The sequence below is a fragment of the Chiloscyllium plagiosum genome, unplaced genomic scaffold (genome assembly GCF_037043375.1).
Source record: "Chiloscyllium plagiosum isolate Xiang-an unplaced genomic scaffold, Cpla_swu_hap1 HiC_scaffold_22, whole genome shotgun sequence".
Taxonomy (NCBI): Eukaryota; Metazoa; Chordata; class Chondrichthyes; order Orectolobiformes; family Hemiscylliidae; genus Chiloscyllium; species Chiloscyllium plagiosum.
This window is the reverse complement of record NW_028270160.1, coordinates 41011270-41038656: the sequence shown is the minus strand read 5'-3', so window position 1 is coordinate 41038656 and position 27387 is coordinate 41011270. Positions and strand designations below refer to the sequence as shown.

The window sequence follows — 27387 nt, the reverse complement described above, 5'->3', positions numbered from 1 at the left end:
ACTCTATCATGTACAGACACCCAGTTTTTTTCAGGCCCTAATGCACTATGAAAAGAGAAGAAAATGAGCTCCAAGGCAGATGCACAACTGACTTCCCTATCTGTGCTTTTTAAAAAAGGAAATAGGAATAGAAATAGGCCATTAGGCCCTTCGAGCTTGTTCTGCATTTTAATAAGATCATGGTCCATCATTCAACTCAGTACTCTGTTCCTGTTTTCACCCCAAACCTTTTATTCCCTTTAGCTCTAAGAACTCTGTCTATCTCCTTTTTTAGGAATCAAAGGCCTTGAATATTTTGAAGACATGGATTCTGGGTATTCCAAAATGGAGGACAGAAGAAAATTGTGGCTTTAAGAGCTGCTCCTTTTTTGAGGTTTGTTTCAGTGTTGGAGCTGATTTCCTCAATGTCTTGGAGCAGTAATTATTGTTTTATAAGCTGTTGCACTGTTTTGGAACTTTGGACGATTACTTAAAGTGTTTGGACAAACACTTAAAAGGCATCTGGATGGGTATATGAATAGGTGTGGTTGAGAGGAGTATGGGTCCAATGCTTGCAAATGGGACTTGATTAATTTAGGATATCTGATCGGCATGGACGAGATGGACCAAAGGGTCTGTTTCTGTGCTGTACATCTCTATGACTCTATGTGTATATTAGATTTGTAACAGTTCGTCTCCCAAAATATCCTGCATGAGTCCATGGATTTTTAATGCAATAACTCGAGGTACAGCTAGATCTTCACATAAATTCTCTTCACAAAAGGTGAAAGAACCTGCTCTATCCCAGAACGCTCGACCTATTCATATGACACTGACAACATCGTTATATCATCATCATGTGTGCTTCAGATGTTACCTCCATGACTCTGCAGAAAAGAGTACCTTCAAATGACCCTACACGTAGCAAGGTCACATCAGCTAATATCAACCTGATTGGGAGATCAGTCAGTGGGGCAGGAAGGGTCGTGCTGCACTTTGAGTTAGGCTGAGGGAGTGGGGCTAAGAAAAAGTACTTGAGCAGAAAGTTCTGGAACTCATCAGCACGGTGCATCCTCAATCTTGATAAATACTTTCAATAGACCATTATGTGGCAGTATATATTAGTTTCCCTCCCTATGTTTTCCAAGTGCACTCACATATATCTTGATAAATAATTTCAATAGACCATTATGTGGCAATATATATTAGTTTCCCTCCCTATGTTTTCCAAGTGCACTCACATATATAGAAGAAATTTGAATAAAGGGATTAGCTGAGTAATCTGTTCGGAATGGACTCTGCATGTGATTTGACATCAGTTTGTTTGAAGCAATACTGAGTGTACAGAACCAGTGCATTGATCATTAGGAACAAGTACTGGAATGAAAAAAAAGGTTTATACTTTTGAATTCTGTCCAAATGATCCAACTTCTTACATTACAAAGCCACATGAAAAGTCAATAAGGAAAAAAGTAACTAATGTATGATCCAAATGAGAAAATACATTCTACAATGGACGTTTGCAATGAGAGCTGTGGAAGGTCAGTCTTTGAGTCGAGAGAGTGCCTCTGGAGAAGCACAGCAGGTCAGGCAGCATCCGAAGAGCAGGAATTCCCGATGAAGGGCTTATGCTCCTTGGATGCTGCCTGTGTGCCTTTTCCAGCGGCATACTCTCGACTCTGATCTCCAGCATCTGCAGTCCTCACTTTCTCCAAGATCAGTCTTTGAGCATGTTTGAGGTCAGGATTGATAGATTTCTAAGTACCTTTGGCATAAATGGCCGTGCAGGTGAGATGGGTAAAAGTTATTGAAGTGTTCACTCAGCCATGAGCTTAATATGTGGCAGGGCAGGCTCGACAGACAGAATAGGTAACTCCTGACCCTAAGTCCCTATGAAATATTGAATCAAGAGAATTTTCAGTGTTTGGGCAACGATGTCTTTGTCACAAACTTGTCTATGATAGCGCACTGGAAACAAATCATTATGGGTGGTCAGAATTCAAGCTTCCAGTTGCTGTGATAAGCAGAGTAATCCAAGTGAGGGCTGTCTCTATGCTTGAATGTGTAACAGCAAACAGCATGACCACCACTGTGCCTCCCTCTGTTGGCAAACATCGCACCAAGGAATGGAAGTAGGTGGGTTGTGGGAATGCCGATCGACTGCGTTTCAAATCTCTGCCACAATGATGTGAAAGTATCCGTGAACTGTCTTTGTTCAGTCGCGACACCAAGATTTGCTGTTTGCTGAAAATTGCTGAAGTTGTATCCAACGACTTAAAGGAAAAGGTAGCAGCTTTCTCCAGGGGGTCAGAGCAGGGCAATTGGACCAATACAAGATAAACCCTGAGTCATTGCACGTGTCTCAATAAATCTAAGATTATAGCTGCAGCTGGCACGGTGGCTCAGTCGTTAGCACTGCTGCCTCACAGCAGCAGGGGCCCGGGTTCAATTCCAACCTTGGGCGACTGTCTGTGTGGGGTTTATATGTTCTTCCTGTGTCTGCGTGGATTTCTGTCTGGTGCTGCAGTTTCTTCCCATTGTTCAACATGTGCAGGTAAGGTCAATTGGTCTTGGTCATGAGGGGAGACTTAGTCAGTGCAGATTTGATGGGTCACTTTCTGCACTGTTGAGGTTCTCTCCCACTGTGACTGGGAGAGAAAAACACCTCAACAATCCTGAGTCAAGCTGGGGGAGAATAAGTTGCTGGACTGGTATGACTGCAGCATGGGCAGAAGCTGTTATGTTGTAATGCAAGTTGAGACATTAACCACCAGACATGTGCCATGGTTTTATCCGCTAGTCTGCTGAGAGAATTGGCCACCACTTCCATTCTGGAGAGATGGGCTCCTGGCTCTGAGCAAAGTTGGAGTTGCTCCTTGATACTGGACTCATGCTTTCTGCCAAATTTCCAATGTAGCAAACATTTTAGAGTGATAGAGTTATACAGACTCTTCGGTCCAATTCGTCTGCGTTGACCAGCTATCCTAAACAGACCTCGTCCCATTTGCCAGCATTTGGCCCATCTCCCTCTAAAACCTTCCTATTCGTGTAGCCATCCAGATGCCTTTTAAATGTTGTAATTGTACCAGCCTCCACCAGCTCCTCTGGCAGGTCCTTCCATACATGCACCACCCTCCATTTAAAGGTGATTTCTCTCACCTTGACCACTTATGTGAGATCATTGAACTTCTTGCAGCACCTCATCAAGATCCTTCAACTCCAGTGCATTCCTGGCACAGACTTCCAACAGTTAACTGCTCCTGGAACTTTCTAAATGTATGTTTGATGCCCCCTTCTGAAACAAGACTTTTCTTCTCTCCACCATGGTTTCCAAGCCAGTCATCCCAGAAAGTTGAAGCCTCCTCCATTCTTCAACACTACTCATTTTACAAAGGGCTCCTACACTTGTTCTTCCAAGAAGTGCAGGTTAACTATAAGCAAAACAGATGTTTTAGTTGGCACTATCTACTCATTAAATTGCCCCCTTAACTGGTGCCTAGCCAATCAACAATGCAGGGCTGAACAGTACAGTCATTTAAAGCAATAACAGCACAAATTTGGCCTGTTGCCTACATTGCGATCTACCTTCACAAGGTAACCATGTTTAATGTCAGATGCTGTTAAATTTAGTAACTTAATTATGTCCCATCAAAATATTAAACAATGAAACAAAGGATTTGTCAGTGACTAGCAGGTAAGAAAGATTAAGTTCCATACAGGAGGAGGAAGTTGATGAAGTTCAAGTAGCAGTGTGAATATATAATCATTCTTCTCTCAAAGGTAAACATACTAATACACAATGCATCACCAAGAAATTGTCTGTGGCTATTTCCTTTCCTTAGAACAGTAGTAGAAAATACAAAGAAGCACTCATCTTTCATCGTGTTTCAAAACACAAAGAAAGAGTTTGTTACCAGATTTGCTGCAATGCCAGGAACTGTCATTAGGAAACACTGCTTGCCAATGATCACTTCATAGAATGCCATTTATATTCTCTGGGTAAACATACACCCAGGAATAAAGGAGGCCCAGCAATCCCACACAAAGACTGTAAAGTAAATCAATCTGTCTGCTGACATAAATCTGAGCTTTATTATTTTTAATCCAGTTTGGATGGTCATGTGATTTTTAAAGCTGTAAATCACTTCCAATGGGATGAATGTTATAACTACGTAGCAATTCAAAGTAGATCCGTAGATTATCAAAGAATCTCTCAGGCTACGTCATCTTTCACTGTGGTCCAACAATCAGATTTAGATTTACAAAAGATATCTTTTGAGACAAGGCGTATAAGTAAAATATATGTGGGAAAGCAGGCCAAATGTTTAACTATATCTTGTACAATACACCTGGTTTCAAAGTACTGGGGGTAAAGCAACCACTTTAGGATGATCAATAAACAAATAAGACTCAAACATTTTCCACATTATGTCTTAACCCTGATTGAGTTCAGGAAAGTGGTGCTGTCTTAATCAAATACACATTGAGGCCAAATACAAGGGCCTGGGAGGACCGAGATAATGCAAGCAGGTCGTCATAAAATTTAAGAGAACTTGAGGTGAAACCAAGGTCTGCAGTAATGCCACTTTATGTAGGATCCACCCCAAATTCCATATACGTTTCCTACTTCACATTGACATGCAATTTGGGAAAGTGTACTAATGCTCTTTGCTGCCAAATGACTGTTGTCGTGCTGCATACAACCGGCAAGGGAGTAGGGTCCTCAGCACTTTAGGGCCATCATATCCTCGAATTCTTGATGATGCAACTTCCAAAGCCACCATTTCAACTACTAAAACTACACTGGTCTCAGAGAATGTATGAGAGAGGCCGTTGACATGAGGAGAGTCACCGAACATAAGCGTGCTGTTGTCTCAAGTGCCAATTTGCCAGAGGGTGACATGGTACTTGCATTCTGCTGCAGGGGACTCAAATATGAACTGCAATCAGACATCTCTCAGAAGAAGGCTGATCAGTTTATACAATGAGAAGTTGGGTGTATTGGGAAGCCTGCCAGAAAGCAAGTGTACAGTGTCAAAGAGCACCAATTTGACATTGCCCTTTGCACAGAGTTTAGAGTCCATCCTTTCCAAGATGATCCACATGGTCAGCTCCACCAACACACTATGGACCCAACTATATTGCAACATTTAATGGTTAGCTTCAATTAAAACACAAACACATCGCAACAGTAATCAAAGCGCAGCAGGGAATCCCAATGAGTACCAGAGTTCAAAGGGGCTTGCAGATGTCACAGCAGGCCAAACGTCTCTGTTCCAGCAGATTACAAGGATGGTTGAGGTGCTACCCCATGTTAGTGCCAGTGGCTGTGGCTCCCTGGAGCACGAATCCGTCTGAGACAGTCATGCAGATCGCTTTGCCCATGCCAAACTGGTGCAGTCTGCAGCTAGGGCTTCAGAGATGCTGGAGATTTCCCTACAAGATTAGATTACTTACAGTGTGGAAACAGGCCCTTCGGCCCAACAAGTCCACACCGACCCGCCGAAGCGTAACCCACCCATACCCCTACATTTACCCCTTTACCTAACACTACGGGCAATTTAGCATGGCCAATTCACCTGACTTGCACATCTTTGGACTGTGGGAGGAAACCGGAGCCCCCGGAGGAAACCCATGCAGACACGGGGAGAACGTGCAAACTCCACACAGTCAGTCGCCTGAGTCGGGAATTGAACCCGGGTCTCTGGCGCTGCGAGGCAGCAGTGCTAACCACTGTGCCACCGTGCCGCCCGTAGCCTATATTCTCCACAAGGTAGCCTATATTCTCCACTGCCTCAAGTTTCCAGCTGCTACACTGCAAGACATTGGGGTAGCACTGAGATAAGCAGTCACCTGGAAGGCATGCATTGAGGGAATCCATAAGGGTGACTGGTGTAAGCCTATATCAGTATGCCTTGAATTTTCTTTATAAACTAGCTTGGAATGTGTATTTTCTTTTTGTTGGCTGTCAATGTTTTCAATGTGGACAAGAGAAAGATGTTTTGGTCAAGTGAGAGAGCTGAAATAAGGAGCTAATATTAACCCACACTTGGAATAGTTCTTCAGGTACAACCCAGACAGAGAGGGGCTGTGTAAGTAGCAGACTTCTTTATCTTACTTCTCTGTCTGCGTCCTATACTCTTGTTGCTCAGCTACACTGATAGCTGGTGGCTGTACGCTCCAAATCAGAAAGCAATGCAGCAAGTGACAAGTACTATCACAAATTGAGAGACTACCTTCAAGGTAGTCATCATCAAGTGGGCTTGGTAGCCCTAACATTACCCTTTGCTATGTCATAGTGTCTGAAACACAACTGGTGCAGCAAACTGCCATAGAACAAACCATGGTTGCTGCCAGCATTGACATGTACAATGTGCTGCTCATGTTTATACACTGACAGACATCTTTGTAAACTCTGGTGCTGATGGCACATGCTTTCCTCTGCATACTTCTAGCAGATGTTAAGTGCATGTGAGCTACACCCTGAAGCCAAGCTGGTGTTTGGTGCACATCACATCAGAGTTGTTGATGCATGCCATAAGCACCAAAATGCTGTTAGGACTTGACGTGGAGCAAGATTTCACAGCCTTGAGTGGAAAGGCAACATTATAACATTACGAATAGTACCCATCATAAAGTATCATGCAAGTTAGTTTTTCTTTTGTGCTAATGTACAGAGGACAGAACACATTATACTTCATATCAAAAAGGAAGGTCTTCTAGGTTAGATGGAATAAGAAATATTAACAAAATCCTTCAATTACCAACATCCTTAATCCACAGTGGGAACCCTTCCATAGTCATTGCCAGTCTTCTGTCTTATGGCAAAAATGGACTTAGAGAACAACTATAATTCTACATTCAAGTAGTTAAGTCAGATAATGTCATCAGGCATAGTGCAATGTATTTCTGTGGAATATTTGACTGAAGCCTCCCTTATATTTCTGAATCAGGTATTGATTGTTCTGTGTTCCATGGTCTGTTCTGGGTTTCTATTGTCACACACTGGACAGAACTGTTTGTTTCCGTAATAAAGGTTCGTATCCATCATACCTTATATGGATGCAGTTTGAAGTTACGCTCAATCTTTGCAGAAAATCAAAAGCAGTACTTTTCTGTATTGGATCTTCCATAAAATAGTGGAATCTTGTTTTCCAAGATTCATTAAGATTGGAGGCCCCTTTAGTTTGAAGTCTTACACAAATTACTGTCAGTCCCAAAGGGTAAAAAGCTCAGGCGATAATTCCATGGATATAATTTCATTCATTGATAATACCTTCGAACAAGACAGACCCAAGTTCTGTTGTTAGAGTACCATTGCATCAATCTCCAGCAATATCTACTTGAAAAATCAAATGGAACATTGCTGCTGTCAATAGGGCCAATATTTGCTTGTGAAAAGTCCACAGTACAGGGCTGCTAAGAGTCTAAAAAATGGGTCAGGTGCTTTACTGTCAATTATGTGCTGCAACTTCCATAGACACCTACCAACAGATAGCCAAAACAACTGACAGGCAGTGCAGCTCTTTCCAATGTACAGTTCAGAATCCACCAGGGGAGATTGTGATGGCGTGTTGGCAATATCACAGGACCTATTAACCCAGAGGCTCAGTGTAATATTCCCGAGACTTGAGTTTAATCCTATTATAGAGTTCAAATTCAACCTCAGTGAAGCTGGCAAAACTGAAATTCAATACATAAAATCTGAAATTGAAAGTTGATCTCCATAATGGGGACAGTGAAACTATCCGTTGTGGTTAAAGCTCATCAGGTTTACTGCTATCCTTTAAGGAAGGAATTCTGGCCTAAATGTGACCATACATCCACAGCACTGTGTTGACTGCTCTCGTTAATGGCTAAACAAGCCAATGAACTGGCAAGCATTTCTAGTGATGCCTTCATCCCATGAGAAAAATTAAAAGATGAAATTGAAATTTAAACAGACTCCTGACAGGAGCATACAAAGCTCAACTGTAACGCTACACTAAATAGAATATAGAGGGTCTCTGCAGACCTGCCAGTTAAAATAAAAATTGAGGCTAAAGATAAACTAAACAGGGGCCATCATTTGACATCTGTAACTAATCAGTAAAATTCCAATGAGGTCAGGGATCAAAAATATGTGCTTCTTTTCTGGCCAATATGCATTCCATGAGTTGATTGGTTACTGCCAATCCCAGTATCTCCACATTCTGAAACAATAATTCCACAAGACAATGGTTAACTTCTATTTTCTGTCAATGTGAAGTGTTTAAAACTACAAGGATTGCACAAGATTTTTATGATAAAGGTTCAGTGTTGTCTCTCCTCTCCCACACACCTCCATATTACTCCCTCTATCAGGGTTTAAAACAGTAGGTTGGAGCATCCACAGGAGAGAGTTCAGAGTAGATTTAGAACTCACAACTGACTGAAACCAATTATATTTTTGCTTGCTGACTGCATTTGAAAGATGTGGACAGACAACTGGTTAACTGTTCCAGGCTGGTTTTATATGTTTTTGATGGGAATGTGCACTTACTGATTTGACAGACCTACATCCATCATGTTGTATAAACATAGAGCAAGTACAAATGAAAAGACCATTTTGCTGTTTGATGGGTTTGCTTGGCAGGAATTCTAAAGCTCAGTCAGGCAAATCAGTGCCATCTCTTTCAAACCGTGCCAGCTTCCATAAACTGTTCCCTGCATGTATCTGCAAAAAATGCAGCACAAACATGACAGTGGTCAACAACTGGACTTGCACTAAAACACTCTGGTAAATCATCAATTTATTTTCAGTAACCTAAGACCATGTACAAGATTCAGATTATGTGGAAAAATGGCAGATGATTTAAATAAAAACACAACTTGGAGTGGAAATCAAGTCCTATTGTGCTAACAAGTGTACAAAAGCCAATAAAGGTCTGTTTATTACCTTCACACAGTCCAGAGGTTACCTGAGAAGGACATCTGGTTTAAATGTTGGTTTGGATAGTTTCCACACATTCCTACAATCCATTTAAACAGGCAGAAGGGAACCCACATGTGAATGAAACACTTAAAAATTGTTTTAGTCCCATAGCAGTAATTGCTTTTTTATGCATTGGCCTGGATTCTTCTAGAGCACTTGAAAATCATGAAAAGATTTGTTAGGGTAGTTAAAGAGATGTTTCCACTTGTGGGGAAATCAAAACTACAGGTTGTATAGGCAGCACGGTGGCTCAGTGGTTAGCACAGCTGCCTCACAGTGCCAGGCACCCGGGTTTAATTCCAGCCTCGGGCATCTATCTGTGTGAAGTTTGCATATACTCCCCGGGTTTCCTCCGGGTGCTCCGGTTTCCTCCTATAGTCCAAAGATGTGCAGGTTAGGTGAATTGGCCATGCTAAATTGCCCATAGTGTTCAGGGGTGTGTAGGTTAGGTGCATTAATCAGGGGTAAATGTGGGATAATAGGGTAGGGGTCTGGGTGGGTTACTCTTTGGAGGGTCGGTGTGGACTTGTTGAGCCAAATGGCCTGTTTTCATACTTTCGGGATTCTAAAAAGAAGTAAGGTAATCACTAGTTAATCCAATAGGGAATTCAGGAGGATTCAGAGATTGGAATAAGGAATAGTTGAGATAAATCTTATAGATACAGAAGTAGAAATAGATACACACATGGGAGAAGTGAACAGAAAGTGATGCAGCTAGATTGAAGCTGTTTGTAGAATTGAAGGAAATCCGAAAGCCCAATTTGAAGTCTTCTTTGGGTTGTTGGGTCCAGACTGGGATCAATAATGAACTTCCATTGTCTTTACTTCCTGGATGGTAATTTCATTCAAATCAATGAGAAACTACTAGGAATATTTACATGCTTCAAATTAAACTTTATATTGGTGATCAATAAAAAAATGTGAAAGATTCTAGCAGTTCCAGTTAGTTTCTTTCATTTGTTTCCTCACCTGAGGTAAATAGCAAAATAATATTCTACACTGGCTAAACTTGATGTTTAGAATATTCTCATTAATCAAGGTTAGTGATTTGAAAATTGCCATGCAATGTGCTGAAGTTTGATCAAAGGTGCCTGCATTCCAGGAAATTTGACTCAAAGACCATAAACTCACATTGTTTCCAATATATCCCAATGTAGACATAGAGGGAACTGGGAGAGTGTCATAAGCAGGACACTAGACTGTAGAACATGCTGTTCTCTTGAGCAGGGACTGGAAGAGAAACCACATGGAAACTAATGTCTACCTGCCTGAAGTTGCTGGGTATCACTGACATGGCATGCATGGTACATATAAGAGTGGAGCAGGTCAGGCAGCATCATGACCTGCTGCGCATTTCCAGCAACACATTTTCAGCTCTGATCTCCAGCATCTGCAGACCTCACTTTCTCCATATATAAGAGTGGCACAGCTTGGACTGCACAAGATCGTGATGGCAGCTTTACGTCAATTCACTTGGGAGAAGTCACCACAGAGCGTACGTTTAATTTTTATCACTCTAAAAGATGTTAAATCAAATAGAAGATTTAAACTCAAAAGGTGGAATTTACAAATGTTTGATTTGCAAATTTTGAAATTCCAAATGAGAATTGCACTGGAACCCAGTGATTAATTTTACTCAATCCCCATTGTACAATTCAGGGATACAAAGTTCTGTCCCAGAAACACTGAATTATTTTACTTTAGACTGTAATGTAACACTAATGCAATGACCTGACCCTGAACAATCTTCTCTGGCTTGACATTTAAATTAAGATGTGGAAATGCTGGCAAACAAATGCTTGTGTTAAGTTCTTTATTCTTCTATTTTCATGAGGTAGTGTTCTGTTTATTTTAATTGGGTTGTTATCTCTGGTTAACAAAAAGAAGAAAAATTTTATACAAACACTAACAGTTAGCACAATGGCATTTCAAAGTCATATTGTTTCAAATGCTTGGAAAATATCCATAAATGAAAATCAAACGTAGAGGTCACTTCATTTCAAGCCTGTGCTACTACACTTTATGCTGGGCATAGTGACCTTAGATTACTGTAACTGACTGGAGCACGTAGCTTGAATGTCAGTGGAAACATTCCAGCACAGAAGTATTACACAACTACAAACTATATTTCTGTTTGGATAAAGTAGAAGATTACAACCATTAATTGTGCAGATATCACTCTCGTCATAGCAAGTAACAACTGGAAGGCTCAACATCTGTGATAAAGTACAACCATTAATATTATATTAGTCAAAGAAAGCACCAGAATTAGAAATTATAAAAGAGGGAAAATGCTACAGAAGGCTGGCAGTACATGCAAAGGAAACATATGAAAAGTTTGAAATATGATACAGTTCACAAAAAATGAAAAAAGAACAAATAAGCTTAACATTAAATACAGAGCCTTTCAAAGTGAGTGAACATCTGAAAGCACTTTTAAAGTGTAGTCACTTTTTAATGTAGGAAATGAGGCAGCAAATGTGTACACGACAAGCTCACACAAACCATACCAAATACTGGTGTCCATCTCTATTGTAGCAAAAAAAACCCTTTTTAAAATAACATTTAATGACAAGCTACCTCCATTGAAAGTTGGAGTCCATTGTGTTTGGATCCCAGAATATGGTGATTAAACAAAGTAGAACAGTTCCCAAAGGATTTCTTTTGGATAGTCAGGGTAGTCCTTTGTAGTATCCTTGTGAATATGATGATGACATCTAGCAAAATGTCCATATTACAGAGGAGGAAGTGCTGGACGTCTTGAAACGGGTAAAGGTGGATAAATCCCCAGGACCAGATCAGGTGTACCCTAAAACTCTGTGGGAAGACTGGAGGTTGGCAAACGTGATGCCACTGTTTAAGAAGGGTGGTAAGGACAAGCCAGGGAACTATAGACCAGTGAGCCTGACATCGGTGGTGGGCAATCTGTTGGAGCGAATCCTGAGGGACAGGATGTACAGGTATTTGGAAAGGCAAGGACTGATTAGGGATAGTCAACATGGCTTTGTGCGTGAGAAATCATGTCTCACACCCTTAATTGAGTTTTTTGAGGAAGTAAAAAAGAGGATTGATGAGGGCAGAGCAGTAGATGTGACCTATATGGACTTCAGTAAGGTGTTCGACAAGGTTACCCATGGGAAACTGATTAAGGCTAGATCTCACGGAATACAGGGAGAACTAGCCATTTGGATACAGAACTGGCTCAAAGATAGAAGACAGAGGGTGGTGGTGGAGGGTTGTTTTTCAGACTAGAAGCCTGTGACTAATGGAGTGCCACAAGGATCGGTGCTGGGTCCTCTACTTTTTGTCATTTACATAAATGATTTGGTTGAGAGCACAAGAGGTACAGTTAGTAAGTTTGCAGATGACACCAAAATTGGAGGTGTAGTGGACAGCAAAGAGGGTTACCTCAGATTACAACAGGATCTGGATCAGATGGGCCAATGGACAAATGGGCCAAGAAGTGGCAGATGGAGTTTAATTCAGATAAATACGAGGCGCTGCGTTTTGGGAAAGCAAATCTTAGCAGGACTTATACACTTAATGATAAGGTCCTAGGGAGTGTTGCTGAACAAAGAGACCTTGGAGTGCAGGTTCATAGCTCCTTGAAAGTGGTGTTGCGGGTAGATAGGATAGTGAAGAAGGCGTTTGGTATGCTTTCCTTTATTGGTCAGAGTATTGAGTACAGGAGTTGGAAGGTCACATTGTGGCTATACAGGACATTGGTTAGGCCACTGTTGGAATATTGCGTGCAATTCTGGACTCCTTCCTGTCGGAAGGATGTTGCGAAACTTGAAAAGGTTCAGAAAAGATTTACAAGGATGTTGCCAGGGTTGGAGGATTTGAGCTATAGGGAGAGGCTGAACGTGCTTGGGCTGTTTTCCCTGGAACGTCAGATGCTGAGGGGTGACATTATAGAGGTTTGCAAAATTATGAGGCGCATGTATAGGGTAAATAGGCAAAGTCTTTTCCATGGGGTTAAGGAGTCCAGAACTAGAGGGTATAGATTTAGGGTGAGAGGAGAAAGATCTAAAAGAGACCTATAGAGCAACCTTTTCATACAGAGGGTGGTACATGTATGGAATGAGCTGCCAGAGGAAGTAGTGGAGGCTGGTACAATTGCAACATTTAAGAGGCATTTGGATGGGTATATGAATAGGAAGGATTTGGAGGGATATAGGTTGGGTGCTGGCAGGTGGGACTAGATTGGGTTGGGATATCTGGTTGGCATGGATGGTTTGGACCGAAGGGCCTATTTCCATGCTGTACATCTCTATGACTCTATGAATATGGTTCCTTAACACTTTGGGGTGAGGATCAGGGATCCTTTTGGTGTAAAGGGGGGGAGCAGTCAGAAGCCCTTTCAGACTGATAACTGCAGAGATGATTATGCATGAAAAATGGGATAGTTCCTACACTGTCAAAATTGTTGAAACCTGCCCAGTAGTGTTAAAAAATGTTTTTATGATTTTATGGATGTGTCTGTTTCATGATTGAGGGTGCATTTTTCAATAACATGTAGACTGCATTATGAATCTTAATGTAATAGGACTATATTGTTTTCCTCTATATAGTATGGGTAGTTGTGGATATTCAATAGGTTGACATGGTAGGTGAAAGGGGAAAGTGCGGTGTTGGAAATAGGCATTAAGTTGACATGGAGAATATATCAGGAGAAAGTGAGGACTGCAGATGCTGGAGATTAGAGTCGAGACTGTGGTGCTGGAAAAGCACAGCTGGTCAGGCAGCATCCAAGGAGCAGGAAAATCAACATTTTGGGCATAAACCCTTCATCAGGAAGGGCTCAAAGCATCGACTCTCTTGCTCCTCAGATGCTGCCTGGCCTGCTGGAGTTTTCCAGCAGCACACATTTGATGGAGAATATGTCAAGTTATTGGGGATGACAGAGGGCATCAGATTATATGGTAGTAAGTTGGCATGGAGACTTTAAAGGATGATCTGGGGCATATAAGGTGACATATGGGGTATAAGGCCCTAATAGATTTGGGCATAAGGACATAATTTGGCATGCATTGGCACGAATGGGAGATGGGCATTGTGTGGATGAGAGAAGGAGGAATGCTTTATATTTTAATCTCATATTTTATTAAAAAAAAGTTTGGAACAGTACTGGAGCCTCTGGGTAGGCCTTCCATCCAGCTCACCCTGGGGAGGTGCAGTTTCCTCCAATTGCCTGACCTAACTCCCAGTCCAGCTGAGCCATGGAAACAAAATGGAAAGTGTGCACAGCCTTTTTAAAATGTCACAGTCACGGTGCCAGAATTGAATTGAATTGAATTGAATTATTGTCATGGGTACCGAGGCACAGTGAAAAGCTTTGTCTTGCAAGCAATACAGGCAAATCAGAGTGTTAAGTAGCATAGATAAGTAAGTAATAGGTAAACTGCAGCAAAAACAAAAACTTACGTACAGGCAAATGTTAAGGGTTTGTGAGTCCATTCAGTATTCTAACAACAGTAGGATAGAACTGTTTCGAAACCGGCTGATGCGTGAGTATAGGCTTCTGTATCTTCTCCCCGATAGTAGAGGTTGTAGAAAAGTATTGCCAGGGTGGGATGGATCTTTGAGAATGCTGGTGGCCTTTCATTGACAGCGGGCCTGGTAGATGAATTCTATAGATGGGAGGTTGGCCTTTGTGGTTGGCCGAGTTCACCACTCTCTGTAACCGTCTCCAATGTTGAATGGTGTAGTTGCCATACCAGGTAGTGATACATCCAGACAGAATGCTCTCGATGGCAAACCTATAAACGTTGCCATGGGTATTTGCGCCATGCCAATTTCCTCAGCTGCCTGAGGAAGAAGAGATGTTGTAGGGCCTTTGTAACCAGTGCATCCACATGAAGAGTCCAAGAAAGCTTGTTGTGGATGACCACTCCCAAGAGCTTGACACTCTCCACTCGTTCCATCTCTGTGCTGTTAATGTGTAGGTGGGCATGAGTAACATCCCACTGAAAGTCAACAATGAGTCCCCAACAATGTGTTCCTTGGTTTTGCCGGCATTGAGAGCGAGATTGTTTTCAGTGCACCATTTTTCCAGGTCTTCCACCTCCCATCTATAGTCTGTTTGTCGCCATCTGAGATTCGACTGATTATGGTGGTGTCATCAGCGAACTTGTAAATGGCATTAGTAATTTCCCCTGCCTCTACGTACCTGACCCAGGAACTGAAAGGTGGGGCTAATGTGTTTGCATGTAGTTGAGTGAAGAGTAAACACTGACCAGTACATGAAGGATGACTCCCCTGTTTCTTTTCAAAATAACCCCAAGGGATCTTCTGCTTCCAGCTGAGAGGTCTCATCTGAAATATGGTACCTTCAGTAGTACAGTACTCTTTCAACACCACACTGAAATGTCAGCCCAAATTTATGTGCTCATGCCATGAAGTGGGACTTGAATCCACAGCCTTCCAACCAAGAGGCGAGTGAGCTGCCTAGACTTCTGAACTGATTTTTTTTTGCTCAAGTCTCTGCTCAAAAGCATTTACGTATTACCAAATGTAATATTTTCCATGAACCAGCAACATTTTAGACTTTTAAGATCTCATCAATTTACAATATATTTAAGAGCTGACAACCTGATGCAGTGTGATTGATACAGCTGAAAATAGGTTTATCCCTAAAGCATTTTAATTAATGTCTTGGCCATTGGCTGATTTTAAATAACTGAAAATGACTTATGAAACCATCTGGAACCATTTATTAAATTTCTTTGGCATACTGGAGCCAATTTCTTTAAAGTTTTAATTCTGAAAATAAATTGCTAAAAATGTACAAATTAAATTGTTCCTTAAGAGCTAAGCTTAGCTCTAGTGACCTCTTCAAAGGCCTGTATATGGCTGCAATTGACCAAACTCACTTGTTGATTAATTTGATCTGGAGGGTGTGACCACTTCTGTGAGCATGATGTTTTATATAGTAACTGAATAGTTATTTATACAGCTTTATAAAGTTGTGTTGGATGCAATTTTGTGTTCAAACTGCCTTGATCTTACACACTGGTTTGGCTCACATCAGGAGAATTACACTGGAGAAAAACAGCACAATCAAGCAGAAATACTATCCCGGGTAAATCAATGATGTTTCCCGCAGAGAGATTGTGCTTATTTAAATACTTTGTATTGACAATTTAAAACCACCCTGCTGGGTCTTCTTATAAGAATTCACCCATTGATGTCACCACTGTTTATAAAACAACCAACAATTCCAAAACCTGTCTGACAGGAATCAAAAAATCAGGATCAAAAAGTTCTTTCACAATGCTAGGCCTTAGATCACATGCCAGACATTATTGATGCCTCAATGCTAATTCCAGTTAGCAAAATTTTAGCATCGTGGTGCTAGAAAAATATTTTGTATCGTGGGGCACTGTGAAATTATACACCTCCCTCTGAATATTTAAATACATTGCTGGTTGCACCTTGCTATTAAATGTGGCAACTCTGAAGCTGCTCTATAAAACTCCAATATTTCCAACTAATCCATCCCCTCACGTCCACATTTTTAAAACGAAATGTTAAAATATCAACTCATGGTCTTTAGCGACAATGAAATTCATAGCATCAATTGGTTTTGTTAATATGGAAACTTAACTTCATTTTGGAACATTTGAGTTCAAAGATATTCTGTTCTTTTTAAAATGGAGGACTGTAAAAAAAAAGGTATCATACAAACCACCATCCAGATAGAGTCATAGAGATGTACAGCATGGAAACAGACTCTTCGGTTCCAACCCGTCCATATTGACCAGATATCCCAACCTAATCTAGTCCCACCTGCCAGCACCCAGCCCATATCCCTCCAAACCCTTCCTATTCATATCCCCATCCAAATGCCTTTTAAATGTTGCAATTGTACCATCCTCCACCACTTCCTCTTGCAGCTCATTCCATACACGTACCACCCTCTGCGTGAAAAAGTTGCCCCTTAGGTCCCTTTTATATCTTTCCCCTCTCACCGTAAACCTATGCCCTCTAGTGCTGGATTCCCCGACCCCACGGAAAAGACTTTGTCTATTTATACTATCCATGCACCTCATGATTTTGTAAACCTCTATAAGGTCAACCCTCAACCTCCGACGCTCCAGGGAAAACAGTCCCAGCCTGTTCAGCCTCTCCCCATAGCTCAAATCCTCCAACCCTGGCAACATCCTTGTAAATCTGTTCTGAACGCTTTCAAGTTTCACAACATCTTTTCGATAGGAAGGAGTCCAGAATTGCAAGCAATATTCCAACAGTGGTCGAACCAATGTCCTGTACAGCCACAACATGACGTCCCAACTCCTGTACTCAATACTCTGACCAATAAAAGAAAGCATACTAAATGCCTTTTTCACTATCCTATCGACCTGCGACTCCACTTTCAAGGAGCTATGAACTTGCACTCCAAGGACTCTCTAGGACCTTACCATCAGGTGTATACGTCCTGCTAAGATTTGCTTTCCCAAAATGCAGCACCTCACATTTATCTGAATTAAACTCTGTCTGCCACTTCTCAGCCCATTGGCCCATCTGATCAAGATCCTGTTGTACTCTATGGGTAACCTTCTTCGCTGTCCACTACACCTCCAATTTTGGTGTCATCTGCAAACTTACTAACTATACCTCTTATGGTTGCATCCAAATCATTTATATAAATGACAAAAAGTAGAGGACCCAGCACTGATCCGTGTGGCACTCCACTGGTCACAGTCCTCTAGTCTGAAAAACAACCCTCCACCACCACCCTCTGTCTTCTACCTTTGAGCCAGTTCTGTATCCAAATGGCTAGTTCTCCCTGTATTCCATGAGATCTAATGTTGCTAACCAGTCTCCCATGGGGAACCTTGTCGAATGCCTTACTGAAGTACATATAGATCACATCTACTGCTCTGCCCTCATCAATCGTCTTTGTTACTTCTTCAAAAAACTCAATCAAGTTTGTGAGACATGATTTCCCTCGCATAAAGCCATGCTGACTATCCCTAATCAGTCCTTGCCTTTCCAAATACATGGACATCATATCCCTCAGGATTCCCTCAAACAACTTGGCCACCACTGACATCAGGCTCACTAGCCTATAGTTCCCTGGCTTGTCCTTACCACCCTTCTTAAACAGTGGCACCACATTAGCCAACCCCCATTCTTCCGGTACCTCACTTGTGACTATCAATGATACAAGTATCTCAGCAAAAGGCCCAGCAATCACTTCACTAGCTTCCCACAGAGTTCTCGGGTACACCTGATCAGGTCCTATGGATATATCCACCTTTATGCGTTTCAAAACATCCAGCACTTCCTCCTCTGTAATATGGACATTTTGCAAGATGTCACCATCTATATCTCTACAGTCTATATCTTACATATCCTTTTCCACAGAAATACTGATGCAAAATATTTGTTTAGTCTCTCCCCCATTTTCTACGGCTCCACACAAAGGCCGCCTTGCTGATTTTTATGGGGCCCTATTCTCTCCCTAGTTACCCTTTTGTCCTTAATATATTTGTAAAACCCCTTTGGATTCTCCTTAATTCTATTTGCCAAAGCTATCTCATGTCCCCGTTTTGCCCTCCTGATTTCCCTCTTAAGTATACTCCTACTGCCTTTATACTCTTCTAAGGATTCACTCAATCTATCCTGTCTATACCTTACATATGCTTCCTTCTTTTTCTTAACCAAACCCTCAATTTCTTTAGTCATCCAGCATTTTCTATACCTACCAGCCTTTCCTTTCACCCTAACAGGAATATACTTTCTCTGGATTCTCATTTTCTCATTTCTGAAGACTTCCCATTTACCTGCGAATATCTACCCCCAATCAGCTTTCGAAAGTTCTTGCCTAATACTGTCAAAATTGGCCTCTCTCCAATTTAGAACTTCAACTTTTAGATTCAGTCTATCTTTTTCCATCATTATTTTAAATCTAATGGAATTATGATCGCTGGCCCCAAAGTGCTCCCCAACTATCTCAGTCACCTGCCCTACCTCATTTCCCAAGAGTAGGTCATGTTTTGCACCTTCTCGAGTAGGTACATCCACATACTGAATTAGAAACTTTTCTTGGACACACTTAACAAATTCCTCTCCATCTAAACCCTTAACACTATACAGTCCCAGTCTATATTTGGAAATTTAAAATCCCCTACCATAACCACCCTATTATTCTTACAGATAGCTGAGATCTCCTTACAAGTTTGTTTCTCAATTTCCCTCTATTAGGGGGTCTATAATACAGTCCCAATAAGGTGATCATCCCTTTCTTATTTCTCAGTTCTACCCAAATAACTTCCCTGGATGTATTTCCAGGAATATCCTCCCTCAGCACAACTGTAATGCTATCCCTTATCAAAAATGCCACTCCCCCTCCTCTCTTGCCTCCCTTTCTATCTTTCCTGTAACATTTGTATCCTGGAACATTAAGCTGCCAGTCCTGCCATCCCTAAGCCATGTTTCTGTAATTGCTATGATATCCCAGTCCCATGTTCCTAACCATGCCCTGAGTTCATCGGCCTTCCCTGTTAGCCCCCTTGCATTGAAATAAATGCAGTTTAATTTATTAGTCCTACCTTGTCCCTGCCTGCCCTGTTTGACTCGCTTCTGTTCTCAACTGTACCAGTCTCAGATTGATCTCTTTCCTCACTATCTCCCTGGGTCCTCCCCCCCCACAGTTTAAATCCTCCTGAGCAGCTCTAGCAAATCTCCCTGCCAGTATATTAGTCTCCTTCCAATTTAGGTGCAATCTGTCCTTCTTGTACAGGTCACTTCTACCCAAAAAGAGATTCCAATGATCCAAAAATGTAAATCTTTCTCCCATACACCAGCTCCTCAGCCATGCATTCATCTGCTCTATCCTCCTATTTCTGCCCTCACTAGCTCGTAGCACTGGGAGTAATCCAGATATTACTACTCTCGAGGACCTCTTTTTTAAATTCTCACCTAACTCTCTGTAATCTCCCTTCAGAATCTCAACCTTTTCCCTTCGTATATTGTTGGTTCCAATGTGGACAATGACCTCTTCCTGGCCCCTCTCCCCCTTGACAACATTCTGCACCCTCTCTGAGACATCCTTGATCCTGGCACCAGGAAAGCAACATACCATTTTTTAACTGCTGGCCCCAGAAACATCTGTCTGTACCTTGGACTGGAGAGTCCCCTAACACAATTGATCTCTTGGAACCCGACATACCCCTCGTTGCATTAGAGCCAGTCTCAATACCAGAAACTTGGCTGCTCGTGCTACGTTCCCCTGAGAATCCATCACCCCCTTCATTTTCCAAAACAGCATACTTGTTTGAAATGGGTATAGCCACAGAAGGCTCCTGCACTAGTTACATACCTCTCTTACATTTCCTGGAGTTAACCCATCTATGTGACTGTATCTGAGACTTCCCCCCCCCCCCCCTTCCTATCCATCACATACTGTTGCTGTTGCAAATTCCTCATTACTTCTATCTGTCTCTCCAATCGATCCATTCGATCTGATAAGATTCGCAACCAAAAGCATTTATTGCAGATATAATCCGCAGTAACCCTTAAATTCTCTTTAATCTCCCACATCTGACAAGAAGCGCATATCACTCTACTAAAGGCCATTTTTGCTCCTTCACAATCTACAGACCTAGAAAATAACACCGTCTTATTCCTCTACAAAACACTGCCCCAGGTTAAATGTCAAATGGTAGGGAAGTGATCTGTTAGTTACAGGAATGGTACAGAATGTTTAAAATAAAATGTTGACTTGTCTGCTTCTGAAAACTGAGCTGCAGAGACAGACTATTTATTTTCAAAATTACTTATTACCCCTTTCAAAAAAGGTTCTTTCCCCTATTTCGGTTGTTGACTGGAGAATAGACTATTTAGAGGGAGAGTCAAGGTCACAATTTTAAATCTCAAAAGCAAAAGGGATCCTTAAATAAGATACAAATAATGCAGTTTATCATGATTATTCTCCAAAAGTGATGATTAAAGAGTTAATATATAGTATTCTGTGAATCGCCAACTGGGGTTATTGAATTCAGGCCTATAAAACACATAGAATTGTGACATACAATTAACCTGTACCCGTTGATTGTTGTACCATACAGGCAGCATATCAACCTCCTGCTGCCTACTCATTCCAATGATGTCAAAGCACCAAAAAACATCACAGCAGAGTCAATATTATGACTGGCTACAGTTTTTAAAAGAGAGATGCATTTTGGCTGGAGTCTTTGCTGAAAGTTGTACAGTCATGCAGAGAGGGATTCTGAATCGTGAGACATTGAATAATGACACAATGTGGTACGGATCAGGCTTCAAAGGTTTTCAGATGCTGTACTGGAGTCCATGCTGGAAGAGGCAAGAAAACAGAAAGATGTCCTGCCAGCCCTCTAGCCACATGTCTTGAAGGTAGGAAGAACAGAAAGCAGTGGAGGACAATGCCAGTGACTGCATTGTCCAATTCCTTATTGCATCAATTACACTCGGTTGGTAACAAACTCTATCAATTAAGTCTCAGACACAAACATTCACATGATTCACATGGCAAAGGCACATGGTAGACAAACAGGGTGAATGCACAAGGGCAAATAATTGACTTTAGCAGAATATGACACTATTTCATTTTGAAGTTTGGTTTGGAATGTTTGTTTTGTGCTTGCTTTACATTTTGCATTATGGTGATGTGACTCAGCAATTGAGGGAAGACGAAGGGAACACTGAGGGGTGAGGAAATCAGCGTTACAGTTGCTCTGCAAAATAATACCATTGACCTGAAACCAATATATGCTGACTGACATCACAATCTGCCTGCTTTGCACATATCCAGTGGCTGTTCATGGAGTTGAAAAGTGTGGTGCTGGAAAAACACAGCAGGCCAGGCAGCATCCGAGGAGCAGGAGAATCGACGCTTCGGGCATAAGCCCTTCTTCAGGAACGAGGCTGGTGTGCCGAGCGGGCTGAGATAAAAGGTAGCAGGGAGGGAATTTGGGGGAGGGGCGCTAGGAATACGATAGGTGGAAGGAGGTGAGGGTGAGGGTGATAGGCCTGAGAGGGGGTGGGAGTGGAGAGGTCGGGAAGAAGATTGCAGGTCAAGAAGGCGGTGCTGAATCCGGGGGTTGGGACTGAGATAAGGTGGGGGGAGGGGAAATGAGGAAGCTGGAGAAATCTACATTCATCCCGTGTGGTTGGGGGGGTTCCTAGGCGGAAGATGAGGCTGTTCATGGAGTGTGGTGCTCATTAACCCATTAATGTTATGTCCAACTTAACTGTCTAGAAAGTGTCCATGTACATCACAATGCTAAAAGGTGCTGAAGTGGCAGCCATAGCAGCCAGTCATAAAGATTATCAATTCCAATTTCACACCAATGATGCTTACGCTCAGCACTTGGGTGTTAATGTTATAAAAATACAGGCATTGACAGAAACCTTGCAAAAGAAAATGTTACATTCTATGCTAATTTGATGCATTGTGATGCAAAGAGAAGAATCCCTTCCTTTGATCTAGAAGCTCCAGGTTCAAGTCACGAAGGACTTGATAGCCAAGGAAGGTATATTGATAAAGCAGCTAAACAGGTTGAGCATCAATGTGCAAATCCTTCCAACATTTTCTTTGATTCATTATTAATGACCAGACCAGTATTTGTTACCCATCCTTAATTGTAGGGTAGCTGTGGGAGAAGAGAAAGGAAAAAGGGACAGCTTTATATTCATGCAGGGGTACAGTGTATGGAATATTAACCGATATGAATTTGAGGGTTAGAAATCGGGTCAGTTTTACTCTCTCTTCTGGCCACTTGTCCAGGCAATTGAGGAGGGAAAAGGACAGGAAACTAAATTTTCTGATATTTCCAAACCAGATAGGCACCTGTGCCACAGATATTTCAAAGTGTTTTTGCTGGAGGACTCTGTAATGTGGTAGGGGGACGATTGTCTCGGACATCTGTTTAACATGTGTTGATAGGGTACTTTAGCTAAGTAAATTAATTCTAGACTTTGACAGAAAAGCAAAAATATTCAGAATGTTTAAAATGAATTCACAGCCAATTAAATATTTGTGAAGTGTGCTCATTATTGTAATGTGGGAAAATGAGGTATTCCCTCAGTACAATGTCACACTGGAGTGTCAGCCTCAATTACCTCTCAAGTGGAGCTCGAACAGAATCAAGGGTTGATAAATAACGAAGGTCAACAGAGAAAGCTTCTTTTCCATCAGACAAACTGAAATTTATTCCTCAGAACCATCTGGACCACAAGACAATTTATGCATATTCAAAGCTCAATATTCAATGCCCCATAGGTTGGAGTAAACTGAAATCTTTCCCTAATGCTAAGGTAAGGATTGAATTAATGGATAGCCATAAATCTACAGGATCATTACAGAAATCTTGAATTGTTAGCTGCTTTCCATAATCAGAAACCATAAAAATGAATACCAACCTTCTTAGAAATAAACACCTGATCAATCTCCTTCCACTCACTCACTTCAAAACACCACAAAACATCGCAGCTTAAAAAGTAGGAGAGGTTGCTGTCAAAATAGACCTGCAGAACAAATATAGCCAATTAGAAAACACATTGGTTTAGAAAACAATTAGAAAACAAGCAGGCTTGTTAGTACCATTCCATCATTGAACAAGGTGATATAAACTTGCATGTAAGAAGTGACTTTTCATTGCCTTTTAAATTTGGAGCATCTGCCAAAATAAGACATGATTCCTAGTGACTTACCAGCAAGTCAGCCATAGTCCCTGCTAAAGAATGGCATGCTAACTATTGCTGCCATTGAAACGTAGAATTCCTACAGTGTGGAAGTAGGCCATTTAGCCCATCAAGTCCACACCTATTCTCTGAACAGCATACCAACCAGACCCAGCCCCCTACTTTACCCCTGTAACACTCATTTACCATGATTCTTCTGCACATCTTTGGACTGTGGTAGGAAATCTGCACAGAAATGGGAAGATTGTGCAAACTCCACACAGACAGTCACCCAAGGGGAGAATCGAATCTAGGTCCCTAGCACCTGTGAGTCAGCAGGACAAACCACTCAGCTACAATGTCATACCATGGAACACCAATTCATCAAGACCAAACATTAGCTGTGTTGAGAATGTGAATGAAAGAGTGTAGGGTCTTTTATCACAAGGTTTGATGCCACACAATGAGGCTGGGTTCTTTAAAGACTCTTCAAAGAGAAGACAAAATCAAGAACCATCTTCAGACTTAGACTTCAAAGTAACACCATTTGTTATACATTAATACTAAATGCTGCCATGCAGAGTATTTATAGATGTACTAGGTTTTGATTTATAGCTTAGTCCTTACATAACGTAAATATTACCTTTATGTATTCAGATCATTGTGAACTTAGTGTTCCTTCCATAGTTTGTTCTAGTAGTTCTAATTCCACCTACGCTGTCAATTTATGCTTAGTGATGTGTAGCTCCATGATAACATCGCAAGGTTGCTCTGGGGTCCTGATGCTCTTACCTAATGCATGGTACACTCCAAACCTTCAGCAGGTGATCCAGAGAATTGCTGGGTACACTTCTAGGATTTCTGTGAGAAAATAAATCTATCAGTAACAACCTTCTGTCTATGTTTAAAGCTATTATATGTTACTGGACCAGTAAACCAGAGACCTGGGGGCCATGAGGTCAAATCCCACTACAGTAGTTGGTGGATTTTAAATTCAGGGTTGAAACTTTATTGCTGGAACAGCACAGCAGGTCAGGCAGCATCCAGGGAACAGGAGATTCGACGTTTCGGGCACAGGCCCAAGGCCTGTGCCCGAAACGTCGAATCTCCTGTTCCCTGGATGCTGCCTGACCTGCTGTGCTGTTCCAGCAATAAAGTTTCAACTTTGATCTCCAGCATCTGCAGACCTCACTTTCTCCTCGAGGATTTTAAATTCAACCAATAAATCTGGAATATGAACTGTAGTCTCAGTAACGGTGACCAAAAAATTACCATTGATTGTAAAAATCACTCAGATCCATGAATTTTCTTCACAGGAGAAATCCTGTCATCATTATCTGGTCTGGCTTACATATGTCTCCAGACCCTTACAAACGTGGTTGACTCTTATGTGCCCTCCAAAGCAAGCCATTCATCTGAAGGGCAATTAGGGATGGCTAACAAACGTGAGCCTCACCAATAACACTTACATCCCATGAAAGAAAAAAAATCATAGTTTTCAAGAGACACAAAAGAATAACTTCAATTACCAAGAACATGTAACTTGTAAAAATAAAACAGAATGTTATGGATCCTGTCTTTGTATTCACGTCTTACTGAATAGGAATTTAAAAAGGTCATAGATAAGCCTGAAGATAAATAAGAATGAACAAGAAATTTCATGCTTTCATAATATAACTCAAAATATTTTCCAGAAATTCTCATTAGCTAAAATCCACTGTTTAGGTGTGCAGAGATAAATAGTAAAGCAGAATCTGGTATGCTTCCAAGGCAGAATCATTTCCATCAAAAAGGGACTGCTTATCTGCAAAAACAACTTTACACAATAGGTAAATCTTCCTTGTGTAATGAAAAGGTTTATTATTCAAAAGGATTCCATTTGTTGACTGATGCCAGCATTTTGATTTGCCCAAAGAAAATCTTTATCAAGAATCTTGCATTTCAGTTAAAGTTTAAGCAGGAAAAATATCTTTAAAGAGTTTATTCAAAATCAAAATTAGAAACAGGCTTCTCCCCAGTGGCTAAATGCAATGTGTGTGTGTTTGTGGAGACAATTGGCCTCAGTGATCCTGAAAACAGTGGGAGAAGAAAGCTGATTAAAAGTTAAAAAATACACAGTGGCAGGATTTGAATAAATAAATCTGATTCAATTCCAAATGGCATACCGGCTTCTCAGCTCCTGGGAGCAGGAAATGGAACAAGTTTTGTTTTGTCTGATCTCTTGCTGGCACAATGAGTTTATGCAGAGTGAAACTTAAAGCTAGTGACAGAACTGAAGTGAATGGACAAATTGTGAAGTGATTCAATTCATTCACTGTTTTTTTTTGAGGAAAGCAAAAGCATTGGTCATTTATTATTAACAAAGACTCTCATTCCATGGCAAATTGAAATTCAATTGGACACATAAGCAGCCAAATTGATTTTAGGTGTCTATCAGTTATCCAAAAGTCCTTATCATTCTGGACCAATTGTTTCTCAATCCATTTTTAAATTAGTTGTTTATTTGATAACTAATATTAGTTCTTAGCTGTTATTCTTGAAGCTTCACACACACAAAGATGGTTAAGTGGCTGTACTTAATTATAGTTGAAAAGTATGCCACTGAAAAAGCACTGCAGGTCAGGCAGCATCTGAGGAGCAGGAGAATTGAAGTTTTGGGCGTAAGCCCTTCATCAGAAATTCCGTTGATGCTCCTGATCCTTGGATGCTGCCTGATCTGCTGTGTTTTTCAGAGCCGCACTTTTCGACTCTGATCTCCAGCATCTACAGTCCTTTCTTCTCTACTTTATTCCAACAAGGTTCAATTTTCAAAAATGCTTGGGTTTAGCTGTTAATAAGGATGGTTTGAGGGCAGGGGAAAGTGAAGGGCAGGAAAAATAATTTGAGCAGAACATTATAGGGGTCTCAGCGACAGAGGCTATGATGAGATGTGTGGCAGAATTGGATGAGAAGTCTGGCACGGTCCATCTTGATGTTAAGATCATCATGTTCCATCTTTCATGCTTCTTGCAAGCAACATGGTGAGATTCTCACTGGGCAATGGCAAGATTGCTAATTTGTAGGGATTAATGTTTATAAACACCCTGTTAATAGTTCAAATCACCTCAGTAATATTCAGCCTTAGCAAAATCAGCAAACAAGCTGGACAATAATTTTTTTGTCAAGTTTGCCCAGTGTGTGACCTGACAAATTCAGCTTGCTACCTTCTATGAATGATCTCCATGTAACCTGTAATCAAACCAGTACACAAGGCATTATCAATGGGCACACAGCAGAGGCAATGGCCTAGTGGTATTATCACTGGACTATTAATCCAGAAACCCAGCTAATGTTCTGGGGAACCAGGTTCAAATCTCACCATAGTGGAATTTGAATTCAATAGTTAAAAATGAAATCTGGAAATAAGGGTCTAATGATGACCATGAAATAATTGTGAGGGAAAAAAACCCACCTGGTTCACTAATCCCTTTTAGGGAAGGAAATTTAACCAGAAGAGAAGGAATTTAACCAGACCTGGTCTGGTCTGGCCTGGCCTGGCCTATATGTGACTCCAAACCCACAGCAATGTGGTTGACTCTTAACTGCCCTCTGGGTAATTAGGACTGGGCAATAAATACTGGCCTGGCCAGAATTGTCCTCATTCTATGAGTGAATTAAGAAAATTGAAAAGAGCATATGTATCCTTTCTCCATAGGTATTGGCATTTTGCATCTACTACCTTCTCATGACAAACTAGCAATTGTAATATGCATGAGCAGTGTGCTCGAGAAGCACAGACTTGCATT

General features: G+C 41.3%; 1 long non-coding RNA gene across 1 annotated transcript in view; it reads right to left on the bottom strand.

Annotated features, from left to right (window-relative positions):
* LOC122561116 (uncharacterized) overlaps window positions 1-27387 on the bottom strand; it is a 182977-nt gene that overhangs the window by 94209 nt on the left and 61381 nt on the right. The window contains exon 3 of the long non-coding RNA XR_015761014.1: window positions 23342-23446. This is a non-coding gene — a long non-coding RNA (uncharacterized LOC122561116). The remainder of the gene's footprint in view (window positions 1-23341; window positions 23447-27387) is intronic.